Below are 14,808 nucleotides of genomic sequence, written 5' to 3' on the forward strand. Positions count from 1 at the left end.
AAAGCGCAATTTGCTATTTTCCTTGGAGAAATAGGTAATTGCGCTAAGACGTTTGAAAACCACATCTTACCTTAGCGCAAAGTTTAAACTTAGTTCCAGCACAGTTTGGAAAAGTTTCCCTGACGAGTTGTAGCCATCTTACGAAACAAAACTCTGATTTTTGTGTAAAACGTTCTAGAGGTCATGGCTTATTTTTCAATGAAAGTTTATATACAATTGTATTTATTATCTAATTTGTATTGGTATTTTTCCACCTGATTGTCAGAGTGAATTCACTGCAAAAGGTGCCGGTTTAAGAAATTGGAGAGGATAAAATGTTTGAATTTATTATATGATTTCTTTGTCTATTTCGTTATTTTTATTATATTTTCTTTTAGTTTTAAGTGTAATTTGAATTTAGAAATATTTTTGGTTACATTTTTTCGTGTTTCAATAAATGAATTTAATTGTTCAAAATCAAAATCGACTGGTAGAATTGAAGTGCGTGCCGATACAATCACTATTAATACTAGCCATGATCAGTGTTGGGGTGTAACGGAATACATGTAACGGGAATACGTATATAAAATACAAAATATAAGTAACTGTATTCCACTACAGTTACAATTTAAATCATTGGTAATTAGAATACAGTTACATTCAAAAAGTATTTTGATTACTGAAGAGATTACTTTGCATTTAATTGTCATTTGTTTCATTTAATATTTAGTCCTTTCAGATGGAAAACATTTATACATATAAATGATGCGATCCAAAGTGCATTTGAACAGCGGTGAAACACTTTCTTATGATGTGTTACATTCATACGAGCAGACAGAGAAGTAAGTTTGAAGTAAGTTTGGAGCAGAAGAAATAGAAATAAACCTTGTGTAAATTGTCATCTTTACTCTAAGATAAAATGTTATTTCTAGCCATTTTGCATGCACATTACCAGGCAGGATCATATTTTTTTATCAAGAAAATTCACATTGGATCATAATTTCTTTTTTTCTAGTAAGACCTTTGAAATTAGGGCAAAAATCATATTCTTGATAATAATTTTTTATTGTTTTCCTGTAAAAATATAAAACAAATCCTTAAAACAAGATCAATTTGATTTATCTTTTTTTAGAAACAACGCTGCATAAGATATTTAGGTTTTTCAGAGAATGTATTTTTAACATGTGTATTTTGTCTTACTGTACTGGCAGAGTTTTTATAGTCAAAACAAGTGAAAAAGTCTACCAGTGCTGAAGAAGTAATCCAAAGTATTTAGAATACGTTACTGACCTTGAGTAATCTAACGGAATACGTTACAAATGACATTTTACAGCATGTATTCTGTATTCTGTAGTGGAATACATTTCAAAAGTAACCCTCCCAACCCTGGACATGATTTGTGTATCAGTAGATGAAAATTATTAATAATACTTTCATTCCCTGTAATTTAACAGAGCGTACATACAAATCCTGACAAGAATAACATTTTTTAAGCATATAAAAGGAGCATGTCCATATTTCTATCATTCTAAGTCATTGCATACACACTACCTTTATGTACTAACTTTTTATGTGCTGTTTTTGTTTATATCGCTGGTGCTTGGGTGAATGGACTGTATAGGATACAGATGGGGCAATAACTGGAGAAGAACCTCCGAATTAAATTGTACTTGACCCAGCCCATAAGCATGTTGCGCACGCGATTTCGCCAAACCCACTTGTTCCTAGACTTAGCGCATGCTTGTAAAAAATACCAAAACATCATGGCCATGCCCACTGACTTTGTGCCTATGACTTATGGCATAGCGCTGCGCTTAGCGCTATTGCTCTTGAAACAGGGCCCTATATACACCAATCAGCCACAACATTAAAACCACTTGCCTAATATTGTGTAGGTCCCCCTCGTGCCACCAGAACAGCGCCAGCCCGCATCTCAGAAAAGCATTCTGAGATGCTATTCTTCTCACCACATTTATACAGAGTGATTATCTGAGTTACCGTAGACTTTGTCAGTTCGAACCAGTCCGGCCATTCTCTGTTGACCTTTCTCCTCAATAAGGCATTTTTGTCCACAGAACTGCCGCTCACTGGATGTTTTTTTATTTTGGTACCATTCTGAGTAAATTCTAGAGACAGTTGTGCATAAAAATCCCAGGAGATCAGCAGTTACAGAATTACTCAGACCAGCCCGTCTGGCACCAACAATCATCCATGCGATTATCTAATCAGCCAATCGTATGGCAGCAGTGCATAAAATCATGCATATACGGGTCAGGAGCTTCAGTTAATGTTAGCATCAACCATCAGAATGGGGTAAAAAATGTGATCTCAGTGATTTGGACCATTGGCATGATTGTTGGTGCCAGATGGGATGGTTTGAGTATTTCTGTAACTGCTGATCTCCTGGGATTTTCACGCACAACAGTTTATCACAACACAACAATTATCTCATCATTTACTCACCCTCATGCCATCCCAGAGTAACACAAACAAAGATTTTTAGAAATATATTTCAGCTCTGTAGGTCCACACAATCCAACTGAATGGGTACTAAAATGTTGAAACTCCAATAAAGCACACAAAGGCAGCATAAAAGTAATTCATATGACTCCATATCTTCAGAAGCAATGTGATAGAAATGTGTCAGCAAGAAATAGATTTCAGGTTACCAATTTACAGTAACATAAAATTAACAACAAATAAATGTCCAGCCTCTCCCTCATATATAGGCCATGGATATCTACTGTCTATCATAAGCAATGATCAGCCAGGAAAACACAAACAATTTGGCTCTGTGGTTGTTGAGTGAATGAGGGAAGTTTAGGTGAGAGTGACAGAGAGAAAGACTCTCTTTGTAAGAGGTCAGTCAGATGCAGTTTGAGTTTAAAAACAACTTTCTCAATGTTATTGAGTGTGAATTACACAAAGTGCTTCAAAGGAGGCACTGGTTCACAGGCGCCGTCTTTACTGCAGCTACCTTACAGACATCAGGGCAGCGGATACTGAAAGTCTTACAGAGAGATCTCAGAAAGATAAAAGAGAGGAGAGGAGAGGAAAGGAGAAAAATAGGGTTTGAGTGATCAACCCACTGGAGTCTTATGGATTACTTTTATGCTGCCTTTATGTGCCTTTTTGAGCTTCAAAGTTCTGGTCTCCATTCACTTGCATTGTATGGACCTACAGAGCTGAAATATTCTTCTAAAAATCTTAATTTGTGTTCTGCGGAAAAAGAAAGTCATACACATCTGAGATGGCATGAGGGTGAGTAAATGTAATTTTAAGTAATTTTTTTGGTGAACTAACCCTTTAATACCAAGTGTAAAAAGGGTCTGTGTGACATTGCGTCTTTGATGTTTATACAGCTGTTTGATCTCGTAATGTGTCTGTGTATGTTGGAAAGAAAAAAGAAAAAGAAAGAGAAAGAAAGAAATAAATAAAAAGAGTTACGCAAGGCAAAATGCATTAGGAGATAGAAACTGTGTAAATACACAAACAAGTGTAATTTCAGTAACTATGGAAACCTCACTAGTCCTCCCAGTCCAAGCAGCTTTGAATTTATCCACAAGACACACACTGAACATATGCAGTTTTTTGAAGTGAACAAATATGATTTAATATTGCAGGTTATCCTTAGGGACCACGCTTACATGATGCAGCTACACACTACAGTCAAGGATTAAGCCAATTACTTCATTAGAAAGAGCTAGGCTGAATAACTCCAACTATTATTCAACTGTGTTTTGTATTAACACATACTATTGTTCCTGTTGCTCCATTTGACTGTTTATGATCAATTTAATCCCTTTCTCTCTCTCTCTGTCATACATCCATCTGTACGTTTTTATTTTTGGTGGAGTTGGGAGCGACAGCTTAAGTGAGGTGGTCTAGCTCAGAGGTCTATTTACAGTATGTTAAAACAAAAATTAACAACTGGTGTGTTATTAACTCAAAATGCATTTGCCACAGCTTTCAAAGTGCTGCGCTCAATAAAGAGAGAATTTAATTATGAGTTCTGCTCAGCTGGTCTCACATTGGACACAAGGAACAAAAGGGAGGACAATAACTGTGTAAATTAACACACTGTACTGCAGACAAATAACAGTATTATTAAATGGATAATCTAGACTTGTGGACTTTGCTTGGACTTTGTTTGGCATGCTTCCTAAAAAGCTGTATATACTCAAAGAATCCGATTAAATTTGTTGCAACTAAGTATAATGATCTCTCTCAAAACTTGTGTAATGAAGTGCATCTCAGTTAAGTTTCAAGTATTTTCCCCTTATATTTTACAGTGTAATTTACTCTCTCACAATTTCTTTGCATTCCACTGGGGGAAATTAGTTAGAATTGAAAAGGGTAACATTTCACCAAATGTAACACTAATCACCATAATGGTGGGTACAAAACAATCTTTAAAACAAAACATTAAACAAAACAACTATTTACAAAAAACAACACTAAATAGAGTAAAGGCCATAACCATGACTTGAACATTGGGGGGACCAAACCATTTTGGAGGTGGGGGTCGTAGGTGTAATAGACCTCTTAATTCCTTTAAAATATTTAAGGCGCTGAATGCAATAATTTTCTGAAAGGCTTTAAAATTCGATAAACGCCCAAAATTTTAGGTTTTAAAAAATACACGTTCACACAGTACAAGACAAACACTGTGTCTACATTGCTAGCAATTTGCCTGTTTCAGTCATCTTTTCTTTATTTTTTGTGCTGTCCCAAAGAGAATATGAATTTCTTTTCATCACTCATGTATCTGTAAAATGACATGATTGTGTCAGCTGGCTAGCAAAAATAAAATAAATTTTTTTTTTTTTTACTGTCCTCAAGTTGTCCCTCATAGTGTTTTTCCCCCAGTAGAATCTTAACACAATCTTTTCTTCAAGAATTATAACTCTGCTCTTTTCATTTCATATTGAGCACTACTGTCAAGGTCCAAAGAAAAAAAAGGTTTATTAACATTCCATAAAAGTAGTCCATACAACACAATGCTGTTGTGTGGCCCCAGAAAGCTTGGAATATAATGCACAAGTCATATGGACTACTGTTATGATGTCTTTATACTGAACCTTTAATAGTTCTTATCCACCTTATTTTTCAGTGTAACTAGGGCGCCGCCATTATCAACCTTGAATGTGGACCTCTTCTGGTATAAGCCACCAACAGCCATTTCAGCAATTCAAAAATAGATTTATTTTTTTACTGCTTTATATTGCAGGCTGGCAATACATGTGATCATATTATTATCATTCATTATTATTTTCATGAACACCTTGGTATGTAGCGCAAATAGTTTTACCATTTACCGCATTTTGCAGCTGTTTTATCACACGCTATAGCATAGGAAGAATGAATGAGAGATCAGGCGCTGAAACACTCAGCTCTGTCTGTAACAGCTACCACAAACTTTACACAACCATGAGAGAGCAGAAAGCTGCTGGGAAAATGCTGCTTCAACTTTCTTTGCACCAAAACTGCATCTTGTTTCATTTTGGCAAAATAATAAATGCATAATTCTCTCATTTCTTGTCAGAGAACAAGAACAGTCTTTACAGTGTATATAGACACACAGATCTTGCATTCAGCATGGCTTATGAAACATCACATTTGGAAATAAATATAAAAAGGCATCATCTGAGGTTTTGCAGATAAAAATATAAATGGAGGATTACATGGAGACAAGAAAAACGGCATCGTCACGCTCTCAGTAAAGTAAATTATTGTCTCTTCAATACAACATGGTGAAAGTGAATGATCTATTTAAATGCTGATGTTAGAAAATTATCCGACATTGGCATATTATTCTGCTATACATCATGGGATTGTGTAATGGTTTATAAGCCCATATCACTAAATTCTGGTCTTATTATCCTTCTAGTTATTTATATTGCGAACAATGACGCGCTTCCTGCCACCTCCTCCACGTGACGCGTGACCATACCAACGAGCTTAAGTCATCCCTCTCATGAGCGCGCATCACAGAGATGTACGGAAGCAAACATTTGTAGTTAAAAAGTATATAAGTATTGTTTTGTTTCTAAAAAGAATCAATTGTTTGGGTTCAGAAGAAATTTATTTGTCGACTGGAGTTGTGTGGATTATTTTGATGCACCCTAAATATGCATTTTGGACCGTTAAAAATGGAGTACATTCACTTGCATTGTTTAAAGGAAGAGGCCTGAAATGAAATCCTAAAAATCTGAAATTCTGTTTTGATGAAGAAAGAAACTCAGATACATCTTGGATGGGCTGAGGGTGGGTAAATTATCAGCAAATTTTTATGTTTGGGTGAACTATTCCTTTAATGACAATTAGAGAGCAGTTCATAATGGTCTGCAGCAGAACAGCAACAAGGATATCAAAACTTTTTTTGGGGGGGGGGGGATTGGAGTGACAATCTGGCCATATATGATTATTGGCGGGGACTTGTCCCCCTCAATTTATATTGTGCTTACGGCCCTGAATTGAGCTACAAAACCCCTGTTGTTTCTATATAATGCTATTATTTGCAGTACATATCCCCAGCTAAAAGTTCCCATTAAAAAACAACTTTTTGTAGAAAAGGTGAGTTATTTTATTATTTACAAATGAATATCTTTGTTAGAACATTTTCCAAAGAGAAATTTCACATATGGCTATATATGTAAAACACAATATGCATGTTAATGGTTTTCACTGATATAAAAAGTCTGTACTGTACATACAGTATATACAACATATCTGCAATAATTTGAGTATTGTGTCAAAAAAGCGCTATGTAAAGTGTAAAATCCATTCATTTACATATTTCAAAATATTACATTTTCATATATGTAAAACATAATTTCCCAAATCACAGTGTAATTTTATATAGCCAATATGCCCAAATAAATGAATAATAATTGTAGAAATATACATGTATGGCCATATACACTATATTGCCAAAAGTATTCGCTCACCCATCCAAATAATTGAATTCAGGTGTTCTAATCACTTCCATGGCCACATGTGTATAAAATGAAGCACCTAGGCATGCAGACTGCTTCTACAAACATTTGTGAAAGAATGGGCCACTCTCAGGAGCTCAGTGAATTCCAGCGTGGTACTGTGATAGGATGCCACCTGTGCAACAAGTCCAGTCGTGAAATTTTCTCGCTACTAAATATTCCACAGTCAACTGTCAGTGGTATTATAACAAAGTGGAAGCGATTGGGAATGACAGCAACTCAGCCACGAAGTGGTAGGCCACGTAAAATGACAGAGCGGGGTCAGCGGATGCTGAGGCGCATAGTGCGCAGAGGTCGCCAACTTTCTGCAGAGTCAATCGCTACAGACCTCCAAAGTTCATGTGGCCTTCAAATTAGCTCAAGAACAGTGCGTAGAGAGCTTCATGGAATGGGTTTCCATGGCCGAGCAGCTGCATCCACGCCATACATCACCAAGTGCAATGCAAAGCGTCGGATGCAGTGGTGTAAAGCACGCCGCCACTGGACTCTAGAGCAGTGGAGACGCGTTCTCTGGAGTGACGAATCACGCTTCTCCATCTGGCAATCTGATGGACGAGTCTGGGTTTGGTGGTTGCCAGGAGAACGGTACTTGTCTGACTGCATTGTGCCAACTGTGAAGTTTGGTGGAGGGGGATTATGGTGTGGGGTTGTTTTTCAGGAGCTGGGCTTGGCCCCTTAGTTCCAGTGAAAGGAACTCTGAATGCTTCAGTATACCAAGAGATTTTGGACAATTCCATGCTCCCAACTTTGTGGGAACAGTTTGGGGATGGCCCCTTCCTGTTCCAACATGACTGCGCACCAGTGCACAAAGCAAGGTCCATAAAGACATGGATGAGCGAGTTTGGTGCGGAAGAACTTGACTGGCCTGCACAGAGTCCTGACCTCAACCCGATAGAGCACCTTTGGGATGAATTAGAGCGAAGACTGCGAGCCAGGCCTTCTCGTCCAACATCAGTGTCTGACCTCACAAATGCACTTCTGGAAGAATGGTCAAAACTTCCCATAAACACACTCCTAAACCTTGTGGAAAGCCTTCCCAGAAGAGTTGAAGCTGTTATAGCTGCAAAGGGTGGGCCAACGTCATATTAAACCCTATGGATTAAGAATGGGATGTCACTTAAGTTCATATGCGTCTAAAGGCAGATGAGCGAATACTTTTGGCAATATAGTGTATCTGATTTCTGTTTGGGATAACATGTCTGTGTAAGTGGTTTTGTGTTTATTGTGAGGTGTTCACAGAAGTAGAATATAATAGAATATGGAATATTCTCAATAGTCTTTGTTATAGAAACCGTCTTGGTTACTGTTGTAACCTCCATTCCCTGATGGAAGGAATAAGACTTTGTGTCGATATAGTGACACTAGGGGTCGCGCTTGGGAGCCCCAAACACCTCTGATATTTGAGAAAAGGCCAATGAGAATTGGTGTGGAATTTGCATGCCACTCCCACGGACATACGGGTATAAAAGGAGCCGGCTTGCAACCACTCATTCAGGTTTGTGCTGAGGAGCCGAGACAGATTCCTGGCCATTTGAGCGGGTAGTTCAGTGTTGTGGCAAGAGGGACACAACGTCTCACTCCCTCCATCAGGGAACGGAAGTTACAACAGTAACCAAGACATTCCATATCTGTCACTCACTCGACGTTGTGTCGATGTAGTGACACTAGGGGTCCCTATACAAAATGCCACAACCAGCTGAACTGTGTTACGTGGATCGGCGGTGCAGGTGCAGGCAGGCCACTGCGTGCCTAGTAGCAAGTGCACCTGGCCCCATCATAACCTTCTCAATGCCCCTCGTACCCCAAGTGGGGGGACAAGACGTACTTACAATGGGAACAGGCCGCACCAGCCGCTTCGGCCTTTTCTCTTCTTTTTGTCCCAAAAAATTAAAATTAATTCAGCTGGGGCCAGATGTATTCACGTCGGGGAAGGTGTTGTTTTCCCCACGGGGAAAAGACACAGCGGAGACCACATCCTGCCCAGAGGGGAGGTTAACATGTGGAGAATACGTCACATGGACTTACCAACCGGGAAGTACCACATATGGAAAGAAGCTCCCATGGTAGGTCCTACCGGAAGGGTGGAACTCTACAAATGCAGTGACTGGTGGCAGAGCAGGCTCTGCCCAAGGGAAGACACAGGTTTACCGTCAGGGAAACCGTAATGTGCAAAAATAGGTCACATGGGGTTACCGACAGGGAACCGGCACATATGGAGCACCTATCCCAGTACAGGGGCTGACCTGACAGGGCATGCTAAAGCAAGTACTGGGCCTTGCATCGAATTCCTCCACCGAATTTGCCTGCTGCAGGGTGCTGAGGGAGGAAAGACATCCAGGTTTCACCAGTCCCGGGAACTCATGTGGACGAAAAAATGCACGTTTTCCCCTCAGGGAGGGGAAAGGCACTGTGTGCAAGCAGTACACCCGGCCAGCTGCCCGCATACTTACCTGTTCATACCTGCTAACACACGGGACGAAACTTTATAGCGACCACGAGAAGGTTACCCCATATGACTCTACCCTCCCTAGCAACTGGGCCAATTTGTTTGCTTAGGAGGCCTGGCTGGAGTCACTCAGCATGCCCTGGATTCGAACTTGCGACTCCAGGGGTGGCAGCCAGCGTCTTAACTCGCTGAGCTACCCATGCCCCGTAAAAGTGGCATTCTTATTGTTTTTTGAAAAGTGTGCATATGGCCTCCCCTCATTACCCGAGCTTCGAGGAACAGAGTCGGAGTCAAACGACGGACGAACACACATTCTACCTGCGTCCTCACGTGATTCAAGTAAGAGGTTAACGTCTGGGCAGAGATAGATTATTATAGTGTGTTATACTTGTGTATCAAGGTTATTGCTTGTACAGTTTACTCATTGCTGCTAATAATACTCAAGGTATTACTGTAACTTACTGTTACCACGAATGAGATTTGCTGTGTTGTCGTCCAACCACGTTGGGCTGTTTGCAGATGAGAGCGGCACACTGAGTTTATCCATTAAAGAACCAATGACCGTGGCGGACGGATTATGAGCTGTTCACCGCGTCTCTGAGTGATAAAACTAACGGTTGCTGTCTCTCCCACGATCGCTAAACCGGCTTCGGTGCCATTACCCTGTTCTCTCTCTCTCGTACTAACCGCACACACACAGGACCCCTCACAAACATATCTGCACACACATTTGGCGAACAGATAAGTTGGCGATAGAGCCCAGCTTTGTCCCTAAGTTATCGTACCAGCAGAGACACGTGTTAAACGGACAGACGCCATTAACCAGTCTCTCCGCCCACATTCGCGGCCACATTCTCTGGCAGAAAACCTCGCATGACGCACTCTCCACGAGAGCCACGCCCGCCATTTTGTGCACTCCTTCTCTCCTCACACACACACACACACACACACACACCTCTACCCTCCTCTCATGTATTATAGGCTTATCTGTTACCATATCTAATCATGTTATAGTTTAGTTTGTAGTTGGAAGTCGGAAGTTTATTGACTGCATTGTATGGATTATTAATTGATATTACTGCAACTTTAAGCTTTGTTATACTTTAAAGCGAAGTGGTTTGGTATTGTTCTGCATGCACCTGTGCCAAGGGATGGCAGGGGATGTCAGTGCTCAGATTCAAGCCTTCATTGTTCCGCTTTTGAATATCGATGTTTTCCAGACGTTGACTTTCCTAAGAGAACAATCCAATATTGAGACTGCTATACTGTCTGTTTATTAGTCCCTGATTCCAGGGTGGTGCCTTGGCAATATTAATTCTTATTAATATTCTATTGATTTTGATAATTGATAGTTATCTTTGATGATTGTTGATTTGAAGGATTAATAAGCTAATGTTCATTCTAATCAATGTTCTATTGATTTTAATAATTATCTTTGATAATTATTAATTATTGCTAATAACCAAACCCGCTCCTGAACGAAGCCACAACAAAGGTGTTAGAACATAAATTAAAACTGCTTAAGTTTTAGAAATGATGAAAAAAGGATGCAGCAAATTAATATGTTGCTGTTAATTTAGAACTACAATGTTAATTTGCCACAAACAACATAATTAAAACTATTAGAAGGCAAAATGCTTGGCAGCTATAACTCATTCACTGCTCATTAGTCACGTGTTTGGGTTTTTAATTAGTACCCCTTGCTTAACCTTTTGTAGGAACTTGTAAGCAAAGATGATGTTTTCCTACAGAACATTGAATCTGACATTTCTTACCTACCTCATTAAATACTCTTAAGATATTACCATCTTGTTTCCCTTCAGTGGGTTTTTGATGTGTTGGAAAAGACCCAAACATTTCCTGCAGATCTCCTTTATGTTATTCTATTTGGGGGGAAAATGTGGTGGACTGTTACTATGAAGTCCAGTCACCTGTTGAACACCAATTTGAAAAGACTGTTTGAACCAACACCCTGTTCTTCTGAATTAGTGCTGAGGAGCATGTCAATAGTCTTGGCTAAATCTCTGTTTTCAAGGAGCACAGATGTCAGAACAGATGAGATTAATCTGCTTTAGCAACAGCAAAAAGAGTGGAAGGGGATGAAAGATCAGCCTGTAGAATGTCTTATGACAGAGTTCAAGGAATATGACCAATTCAAGAAAACAAAGACCTCCTTGAAGACTTTCCTTGCATGTGTGCATGCATTTTGGGGTAGTGGAAATGGTTTACAAGCTCTCAGAAGAACCATCAGTGAACATTTATCCAAGTGGGAAGAGTGATGTTTCGCAACTACACAAAATTTAGTCTATTCATGTTAGTCTCACAGATTTGTTAAAATAAATCTTGCCAGCATCGTAGATGGTTAGTTCTCACAAAAATTTAAATTCAATCATTATTTACTCACTCTTATGTTGTTCCAAACCAGTGTGACTGTACTTTCTACTGTGGAATGCAAAAGTGCTTTTTGGAAAAGCATATGACCTCTGCACATTAGAATTGGTGGCGGGTTTTCAACCTCTTCCTAATGTGAAGATGTTTTGTTAACTTGAAAAAGCACTGATCGTAATCAGCATGATACTGATGCTAATGTTCTGTGGTTTCTCTTTGGTATTTCATATCCCATGAGCTTTGCCAAGCAAGCTACCGGTATGCTTTTCTTGCATGAAAATCAGAGAGGGAAATGGATCATATGACTCCAATGTCAATGCATAAATACAATGTATTCTGCATTACTGTGATGCTTGGTGTGTTTTGAAAGGTGATAAGTGATGAGACTTGCATTCTTTCTCTCTTTTTTTGTTTCATAGTCAAAGCTGTTAAATAAATCTCCCAGCATGTCTGTGATATGACTAGAGGCGTGAAGATAAATGTATTATCTAAAGCCTGTGGAGTGGATGTCTGATCCCCCCGTGTGTTGTATGGTAATTATACTGTAGACAAATTCCCCAGTTCTTTAAAATGATAAAGACTGCTCCAGTGAACTTAAGGATGGAAGAGGGGGTGGCAGAAAGAGACAAGTCTCTCTATTGCTTTTATTTTCTCTGTCTGTGCCTTTTATCTCTGGAGTTTAAGTTGTCTTTTATTTCATTAATTGAAATGTTGTTGAGTGTCACATCTGACATCTACAGTATGCATATTCTGCATATTCTAACACTCAGCATATTACTTAAAGGTCAAGTATGTAATTTGTGCACCACTGGCATCACCCAATGGAATTGCAAAGACGATGTGCTACCGGTTGTATAAACAGATAGCCCTGCCCAAAATACATGCTATTGATGAAGCCAATGTTGCTGTGTAAGGCATTTCAGGATGCTTAAACAAACAAAACAATGTTCTTAAAGTGCCACAAAGACAGTGTTCACACAAATCAACTTACAAATGTCTTGGGTTAATCAAATCTGTTTTTGGAATCAATTACTGTATGTCCTTAAAATGACAGCACAGAAAAGAACAGAGATTAAAAGCACCATGGCTTATCATGTAAGGAGCTTGAAACAAAACCCTATGAGATGAAGCTATAGCTGAACAGAAAAAAATCACTATGGCTTGAAAAAAAATGAACAGACACTTTACACACAGAGACAAAATTTAAGTTAAACTACAAACTACAACTCAGTTGACTTCCTGCCTTTATCTCATTTCCCATCCAGGTCATGCCAAATGGAGATAGCATTGTGCAATTTTTCCAGAGTTGTCATATTGTAGGTCTCAAAATAAACAAAACAAATGTCATGTTATGATTAACAACCAATTTCAGGCATTTTTTTATGTTGACTATTGGATTTTTATTTGGAAGCCAAATAATTTTACAAGGGAGTCAAACTAATTTCCTGCTTGAATCCTGTTGTGCCAGGAGCAATGACAAGCAATGTTTCATTCATTTTCTATTGTGAACTGCTTCCCATTTTATCAGCATGGTGGAAACTAAACCACAGATACTAGAATAACAAGTTTGAATGCGCATTGTTATGTTGATATTGAACTACACAGCGTTATCAGCATAGTACTGGCTACATAAAGAACATTTTGGAGACTGTGGATGATGTAAATTTTTTTCTATGTTAAAATACTTTCTCCTATCCCAGCTTAAGACAACTTTAAGTATACCGTCAGCCAAAAGTTTGGAATAATGTACAGATTTAGCTGTTTCAGAAGGAAATTGGTAATTTAATTCACCAAAGTGGCATTCAACTGATCACAAAGTATAGTCAGGACATTACTGATGTAAAAACAGCACCATCACTATTTGAAAAAAGTCATTTTTGATAAAATCTAGACAGGCCCCATTTCCAGCAGCCATCACTCCAACACCTTATCCTAATCAGGCTATATTGCTTATTTGATACTAGAAAATCACTTGCCATTATATCAAACACAGTTGAAAGCTATTTGTTCTTTAAATGAAACTTAAAATTGTCTTTGTGTTTGTTTTTGAGTTGCCACAGTATGCAATTGACTGGCATGTCTTAAAGTCAATATTAGGTCAAAAATGGCCAAAAAATAACAGCTTTCTCTAGAAACTCATCAGTCAATCATTGTTTTGAGGAATGAAGGCTATACAATGACTGAAATTGCCAAAAAACATTCATACAAAGGTGTACACTACAGTCTTCAAAGACAAAGGACAACTGGCTCTAACAATGACAGAAAGAGGTGTGGAAGGCCAGATAAACAAAGAGGATAAGTACATCAGAATCTCTAGTTTGAGAAATAGACGCCTCACATGTCCTCAGCTGACAGCTTCATTGAATTCTACCCACTCAACATCAGTTTCATGTACAACAGTAAAGAGAAGACTCAGGGGTGCAGGCCTTATGGGAAGAATTGCATAGAAAAAACCACTTTAGAAACAGAAAAACAAAAAGGAAACGTTAGAGTGGGCAAAGAAACACAGACATTGGACAACAGATAATTGGAAAAGAGTGTTATGGATCTTAACCCCATTGAGCTTTTGTGGGATCAGCTAGACTGTTAGGTGTGTGAGAAGTGCCTGACAAGACAGCCACATCTATAAGTGCTACAGGAAGTGTGGGGTGAAATGTCACCTGAGTATCTGGACAAACTGACAGCTAGAATGCCAAGGATCTGCAAAGCTGTCATTGCTGCATGTGGAGGATTTTTTGATGAAAACTCTTTGAAGTAGTTTAACGCAATTGCATGTGTTTGGAGCGGGACTATCTGTTTGTTTGACCAATGGCAGTTTGGGGAGGGCTCACGAAACCTGTTTGAAAACAGTAATTATTTTTTTTCCTTTCCGTTTGGTGACAATAGATAAACTGTTTTAAACATTTTAAACTGTTAAGGCATTTTATGTCATTGTCATTGTCTCATCCTAAAAGTGACTGTATACTTTTCATAATGTTTTATTTAGAAATGTAGCTC

General features: G+C 38.8%; 1 protein-coding gene across 1 annotated transcript in view; it reads left to right on the top strand.

The window, feature by feature from the left end:
- Nucleotides 1-14,808, top strand: part of LOC127419267 (neurotensin receptor type 1-like) — a 51,938-nt gene that overhangs the window by 8,534 nt on the left and 28,596 nt on the right. The window lies entirely within an intron of this gene.

The sequence above is a fragment of the Myxocyprinus asiaticus genome, chromosome 28, assembly GCF_019703515.2.
Source record: "Myxocyprinus asiaticus isolate MX2 ecotype Aquarium Trade chromosome 28, UBuf_Myxa_2, whole genome shotgun sequence".
NCBI lineage: Eukaryota > Metazoa > Chordata > Actinopteri > Cypriniformes > Catostomidae > Myxocyprinus > Myxocyprinus asiaticus.